This window comes from Oncorhynchus clarkii, chromosome 8 (genome assembly GCF_045791955.1).
Source record: "Oncorhynchus clarkii lewisi isolate Uvic-CL-2024 chromosome 8, UVic_Ocla_1.0, whole genome shotgun sequence".
Classification (NCBI taxonomy): Eukaryota; Metazoa; Chordata; class Actinopteri; order Salmoniformes; family Salmonidae; genus Oncorhynchus; species Oncorhynchus clarkii.
This window is the reverse complement of record NC_092154.1, coordinates 34,108,411-34,116,557: the sequence shown is the minus strand read 5'-3', so window position 1 is coordinate 34,116,557 and position 8,147 is coordinate 34,108,411.

Below are 8,147 nucleotides of genomic sequence, written 5' to 3'. Positions count from 1 at the left end.
CATGACTTTAAATAGAACCATGAGGAAACCTGTAGGAAACGTAATGCCGAAGTACTGAAAATCCCACAGAAGAACGTTGTTTCTTAATGTTCTCCGAACAATTTGAGAACATTCCCAATCTCAAACCAGTTGGAGAACATTCCTAGAACATTGCCAACATTTTCATTAAATGTAAGAATGTTTGAACATTTAGGAAAAGTTCTGCTAAAGTAATGAAATACCAAGAAAATGTTTGTTTTTTCAAGTTCCTTAAATGTGCTGAAAATGTTCCATAGCTGAGCAACACGGAACGTTGTGGGAAGGCTGTATGCAAAATAAGCATAGGACAACCACACTCTCACCAAAATCCAAGAGATAAATGGTTCTCAGAACATTATGTGCTAGCCGAGTCTTCTTTCCCCCCCCGCTCTCCTCTCTCGCTGACTCTTTCTATCTTTCCCTCTACTCTGTTTGCAGCAATGATTATTTCCTGGCATTCTAAAGATGGGAAATCAAATTTCGCCTCCCACCAACACCCCCACGCCATCCCCCAAAAGGAGGCAAGTCTCCCCACAAACAAGCACATAAAAACTCACACACACTTTTACCCGCAATTACATACACTCAGATAGAAACATGCTCTCATTTCGAAGTGATTCACAAACCCTTTGGCACACACACACACACACACACACACACACACACACACACACACACACACACACACACACACACACACACACACACACACACACACACACAGCTGACTCAGCAGGACAGTTGCAGCAGTGATCACTCAGACAGAGGAACACATGTGTCGGTCGGGGGGGGGGGGGACTGACTGACTGGTGAATGACATCAGCCCTGAGGCGATAATAATCGGGTGACCTAGGAGAGAGTGTCTTCACCGTAGCTCTCAACGAACACATGCACAGCAGACAACATTCTCACACAATAATCAACTATATGACTACTATATATTTACAGTAATAACTCTCCAACCTTAAACCCCAAGTCAGCCAGACCGAATGGTACACACGCACAGCAGAGTGCAGACTTTCTCACACAATCAACTACAGTATATGAGCAGTTACATATCTTAGAGTAATAACTCCAACCCTAAACCCCAGCCAGACCGAATGGTAGGCTATAAAACACACACACACAAACACACACACACAGCGCCGCTATATTATTATGGCAATCTGAATCCAATTAACAGGCAACCCACTCAGAGTTCAACTGCCAGAGGGAGATTCAGTGAGGAAATATCATGGGAGATGAAACAGCAGGAGGAGAAAAAAATCAAAACAGTTTTTAAATGGAGAGTACTTGGGCCTTTGTGACATTCAACAACGGCTTTGTTCTTGCAGAGGAATAGAGAATGCTCACCTTCCATCTCTTTTTTTGTGTGTGTGCTGAATTCACACTCCCTGAGAGTCGAGGAATACATGGGCGAAGGAGGACGAGAAGTGAGTCTCTTTCTTTTCTCTATTTTCTCTTTCTTAATCATACTGCTCCGAAGTCATCCATCTGGGGTCAGAGAGAGTTCTGGGTAATCATTGTTTGAGGGATGGTTACTTGAACACATCTGAGGTGGATGGGGGGGAGGCAGTGGTGGAGGAGAAGGGGGGTGGAAACAAAGACACACGTTTGCATGGAAGATGTGTCTAATCCCCTGCTGATACATTGACACGGTGGTGGCATATACAGAATAAGAGAATAGAGCATCTATGATAGGTAAAGGCTTGGATTGGATAAACTCCAACAGGATATGGTAATGGAGGAAACGAATGAGTTGCATATGCTGCAGCAGCGAGTGGCTCGACTGCTCTCGAGATGGAGCCCTCTATGAAAAGGGTGTTGAAACACACAGTAATTGCTTTCAGTGTCGTTTGGCATTCTGACTTTAGCGGGTTTTAATAGACAGGGTGGTTTCTGTCCATTATTCTGCCAACATTACTGTTCGTTTCGCAGAGAAAGATGGGGAAAACCGGACATTGTGGCTTTTAAAACTTGGGAAGCAATAAATTCAAAGTAATACGTTGACTTTCGACAAGTTGGGACAATTGTCCTCCGTGGAAACACTTTGTGCAGCAGGAGTGATGTCGAGCCACACCAAAGTGAATTCTCCTCCTTTCACTTGATAGGAACATAATAAATCATTTCTAAAGGTTACCTTGCTGAAAGCCCTCTGTATAACACAACCACTGCAATTGGTGGAGGAAAAAAATGTAATCAGCATTGCAGCTTACTGTCAAGATGTGCCTCTGAATAATTGAAGATTTTAGAAAAATACTTAAGACTTGAGAAAATCTAAACATTTAACCATGGCTATCTTTGCCAGGCAGTGATTCTTCTAGCACAGGATTTCTTCTCAGGAAACTTGTCTCTCTCTTTTGGCTGACACTCATACGCTCATATTCAAGTTTTTCCTGTGTTGACTGACTGAGAGCTGAGTGTGTGTCATTCCCCTTACCCATGGCAGGAAACTGATTTGTGGTGAGAGTTTTGTAACAAAATGGCCGCCATGAATCACCCAAGTAGGTCGACACATCACTGATGGATGAGGTGACTGACTTACCTACCTCCCGTTCTCACAGTACAGTTCTACTTTCACTTTTTTTTCTAAGACTGCACCTCATAAAGAGAGACGTTTATGGTTTCAATCATAATGCAATCAGCTTTACAATAATGTAATTGGTAAACATTTTTCTGAGGAAACCCGAGAGAAAGACAGGTACTGTCTCACACACACATTATATCTTATGGATATGGTTGGCTCTCTTTAACCTGTCTCCTCCCCTTCATCTACACTGAGTTCCTTCCTGCAGCTCCAATGCCAAGTGTAACTCGCATTGTGTCCATATTAGGACAGCCTGAATGACTAATATGTTTATTCGATATATTTTTTTAAATACATATAGATTTGGCTCAACTATGTGATAACAACAATACACACATTCAAAAGATAATCCAGGATTATTTCCATTGTGGTCCTCATTGGTGGCTGATACCAACTCCTGAGTTTGAGGCTGTCCTAATATGGACACCGTACCTATGACTCCGTTCTGTGTTCTATGAGATATAACTGATACGTGGGGTTGAAGGTGTAATGGCATTCAGCTGTCTCTAGAGCCTGTGGTCCTGACTCCTGACTGAGCTGAGCGATGTGGAGGTGCCACTGACATACAGCGTGACAGATAACTGCAGAGGAGGCAATAAGAACTGGGCCAAATTCCCTCTGGAGACAGTGAAGATTGCTTGATTGATGCATTAATTACTTGATTGGTTGATCGATCAAATCTTGAATTGTTTGAGCAAACTGCCCATATGGTCAATAACATGGTTTGATTCATGGCATTTGCTTTTACTTTTAATTGTACTCAAGTATGACAATTGAGTACTTTTCCCACCACTACTTATTAAGAACATTTAAAGCCAGATACTTTTGGTGACCTTTACTGAAGTATTATTTTACTGGGTGACATTCAATTTTCTGTTAAGGAATCTTTACTTTTCATCATGTATGCCAATGAAGTACTTTTTCCATCAATGCTTTTTTAAAGTCACCATTAAATAATTGCAGTCTATCTCCCGATAGACTTGCAGCCAAAGGCCCGGTGTGAACTCAGAAATAAGGTTGAAGTGTGGAGATTAATTCGAAGGATTCGAAGCCTGAACCAGGTTTAAGACTTCAGATTTTTTCTTTACGTAAGAGCCCTGCTAAAAATAACGCCCGAAGATGTCACACCGGTTTCCCAAAACACCACGTAGTGCACTCGTTACAAATTGAAACTTAACCGTGTCCTTACAGGAGCTGTCCTGTGCTGAAAATGATTCCAGAATATAGGCGAAAGAGCTCGCTGTAGCTCTAAAATTATTTATGTTTTTTTTCAAAGTCATCTTTTTCACAGTTTTCCCATGAAGTTAATGTTCTGCAGCCTATTATGTATTTAAGTGTTTGTATTCCGTTTTTCTTGTGTTATGTATTCCAAGTGTTTTTCCGTGCTATTTTGTATGCAATGTTTGATTAAATAAATTCTGCATTTCTTCCGGTTGTGTAAACTGCTGAGCAAGAACAAGTAAAGCCAAATTCAAAGTTGCTCGTTCCCTCATTCTCTATAGAAAATATCAAGGTGTGTCACGACTTCTGCCGAAGTCGGTCCCTCTCTTTCGGGCGGCGTCACCGGCCTTCTAGCCATCGCCGATCCACCTTTCATTTTCCATTGGTTTTGTCTTGTCTTCCCTCACACCTGGTTTCAATTCCATCAATTACATGTTGTGTATTTAACCCTCTGTTCCCCCCATGTCCTTGTCCGGAAATGTTTCTTGTAGTGCTTGTATACGTTATGCTGGTGGATACTGGGTTTTGTTTGACCCATTCATTGATTATTCTGTATATGGTGGTTTTGTATATGGTGGTCAGTACGCACCCCGTTACAAGATTACCTAGGATATGATGACAATGGTTTTTGTAACTGCTCAACCAATTATTGCAGCCTAATGGCAGGCAGGAATTGAGCTTCAAGTAGGCCTACAGATATTCTACAAATAAACAATTTAAGTAATTAACCATAATTATTGGTTAGGCTACAGTGAAATGTGTGAACTTTTAGATAATAGTAGCTGGTCTGGGCCTAACAGAATATTGAAGAGGCTCAGACGGATATTGGCGGTAACTGGAACATGCTGTCGTACATGTCAATTCAGAGCATCCCAAACAGGCTTAATGGGTGACATCTCTGGTGAGTATGCAGACCGTGGAAGAACTGGGACATTTTCAGCTTTAAGGAATTGTGTACAGATTCTTGCAACATGGGGCTGTGCATTATCATGCTGAAACATGAGGTAATGGTGAATGGCATGACAATGGATCTCGTCACGGTATCTCAATGCATTCAAATTTCCATCGATAAAATGCAATTGTGTTTGTTGTCCGTAGCTTATGCCTGCCCATAACATAACACCATACACCTGGTATGCTGTTGTTAGGACGGTTGGACATTAAAAAAGTATGTTTTGGGAAATGCCTGGGAAATGTTCTAACGATGAACTTCGACTTAAGATGCTTTTGGGAAACCAGGGCCAGAACATTAAAGAGCGACTGTCCCTTAAAATATACTTCTCATTTTGAACAGGGCCTATGTGGCATCAATATGAATCGGAAACATGTGTTCTAGTGTCAAAATTGTGTCATATAGTCAGTCTCGACTAAAACTGTGTTTTATGAGATTATCGGAAAAAATGGAATGTCACGAATGACTGAAACTGTACCAGTTTTCCATGGGTTGGGTTTATTTAGACAACCACATCAAACCACACCCCAAAACCAACTCACATTTGAATTCTGTCATGGCCGATAGCATCTCTTAATAGCATTTCTTAATTAACCAAATCTAAAACAAGGCCAAATCATGAAGTGCAGTCTCTGTAGCCTAATAATGCCTCTTTTAGCGAAAGCTGAGAATCTACCTAATGTTGACAGATATCAGTCAGTCTTCAGAGCGTGACACACGTCACGGGAGCAAGGCTTTCAGTCCTTGCAGTCCTACTTGTGTGAGTTTAAAAAGAGGAGACATCAATTCATTTCCATTGATGTGTGATGGAGGTTTTAATGTTCCACAATGTCTCCCGTCTTCTGACATTTTAACTCTGTTCAAGTTATCTGGAGAAACTCTGAGGAGGAGGCTAATGACAAAACGACTGTACTTAAAATCAACATTTTAGATACTACTGAATGCTGAAGTAAATGTGCTATTTTAGACTGCTTTTTACAACATTGGTCTGATGTTTGAATTCAAAACGACATCAACACACCAACTAATGCCAGCGATTAAATTAATAAGTAAAGTAAAGAGTTTGCCAAAATAATTATTTAAGCAAAAAACAAGTGGAAGTGTGAGACTGAAGTGTTGGAAAAGTTGGAGGTGACAACATAAAACTAGTCATAAATGTGCAGTTATCAGCCAGCTGAAGAGCAATACAAGAAAAGTCAACCAGACAAAGCAAATGCAACAAATCCAACTGAGTCAGTAAACCAGGCCAAAATAAGTTAACTCTTCATCCTACAGTCCTCAGAGATTCTCATTCCTTGATACTGCTCCAGGTAAGAAGAAGACTACCAAAATATGAACAACAAAAAGCCTAAAATGAAGTGTGATGTGTAACTAAAAAAAAGTATTGACCATACTGTATCACTTCCTAGGAGCAACACATACTGTACATATTTAACCATTTTACAGAATCCATGCCCTAATATGTTGGGGAATTTTATGATAGATTTTCAACATAATTACATTTTTGTTTTACCTACACTACTCTATTAAATCCTATTTAGACATATTTAATAGTCAGAGGTGTCACAGTCTACAGCTGTGACTGTCTGACACTGGATATGATCAGAGATGTCACAGACAGACACCCAGCCTCTGCGGAAATTTGACTGCAGATGGAGCTTCCACAGTTCCACATATACAGTGCATTCCGAAGGTATTCAGACCCCTTGACTTTTTCCTAATTTTGTTATGTTACAGCCTTACTCTAAAATTGATTAAATCATTTTTCCCCCTCATCAATCTACACACATTACCACATAACGACAAAGCGAAAAAAACATACCTTATTTACATAAGTATTCAGACCCTTTGCTATGAGACTCAAAATTGAGCTCAGGTTAGGGCTATTGCGATGACTGTCTTACCGCCACACCGGCGGTCATGAGTCATGAAGGCAGCCAGATTCTACGTGACCATTTAGTCACGGTAATTAGGCTTCTCCAAGCTCTGATGCTGCTGATGGTCATTAGTAGCCTACCAAACTTGCTAACTGCCTCGTACTCAGCACTCTAGTGTCCCTCTAATCACTCTGACATCAATGTAAATGTAATCGAACATCTAATCAAACACTTCATTAGAGCCCATGAGCTCATGTTGCGCAACATTTCCATAGGCTATGCAATTGCAAGAGAAAACAGAGCGATGGCCTCTATTAAAAAGAGGAGCCCATCAGCTTTTTTATACACTAGGCACTATATTTATTTCTCAACTTTCCTAATATTAAGCACATTGCTTATCTTTACAACAGGAGTATAGCCTACCTGGTTGGCATGAAAATAAACCATGGGAAAGCGTCCTCCATTCGCTATTTACAGTGCCTTGCGAAAGTATTCGGCCCCCTTGAACTTTGCGACCTTTTGCCACATTTCAGGCTTCAAACATAAAGATATAAAACTGTATTTTTTTGTGAAGAATCAACAACAAGTGGGACACAATCATGAAGTGGAACGACATTTATTGGATATTTCAAACTTTTTTAACAAATCAAAAACGGAAAAATTGGGCGTGCAAAGTTATTCAACCCCTTTACTTTCAGTGCAGCAAACTCTCTCCAGAAGTTCAGTGAGGATCTCTGAATGATCCAATGTTGACCTAAATGACTAATGATGATAAATACAATCCACCTGTGTGTAATCAAGTCTCTGTATAAATGCACCTGCACTGTGATAGTCTCAGAGGTCCGTCAAAAGCGCAGAGAGCATCATGAAGAACAAGGAACACACCAGGCAGGTCCGAGATACTGTTGTGAAGAAGTTTAAAGCCAGATTTGGATACAAAAAGATTTCCCAAGCTTTAAACATCCCAAGGAGCACTGTGCAAGCGATAATATTGAAATGGAAGGAGTATCAGACCACTGCAAATCTACCAAGACCTGGCCGTCCCTCTAAACTTTCAGCTCATACAAGGAGAAGACTGATCAGAGATGCAGCCAAGAGGCCCATGATCACTCTGGATGAACTGCAGAGATCTACAGCTAAGGTGGGAGACTCTGTCCATAGGACAACAATCAGTCGTATATTGCACAAATCTGGCCTTTATGGAAGAGTGGCAAGAAGAAAGCCATTTCTTAAAGATATCCATAAAAAGTGTCGTTTAAAGTTTGCCACAAGCCACCTGGGAGACACACCAAACATGTGGAAGAAGGTGCTCTGGTCAGATGAAACCAAAATTGAACTTTTTGGCAACAATGCAAAACGTTATGTTTGGCGTAAAAGCAACACAGCTCATCACCCTGAACACACCATCCCCACTGTCAAACATGGTGGTGGCAGCATCATGGTTTGGGCCTGCTTTTCTTCAGCAGGGACAGGGAAGATGGTTAAAATGGAT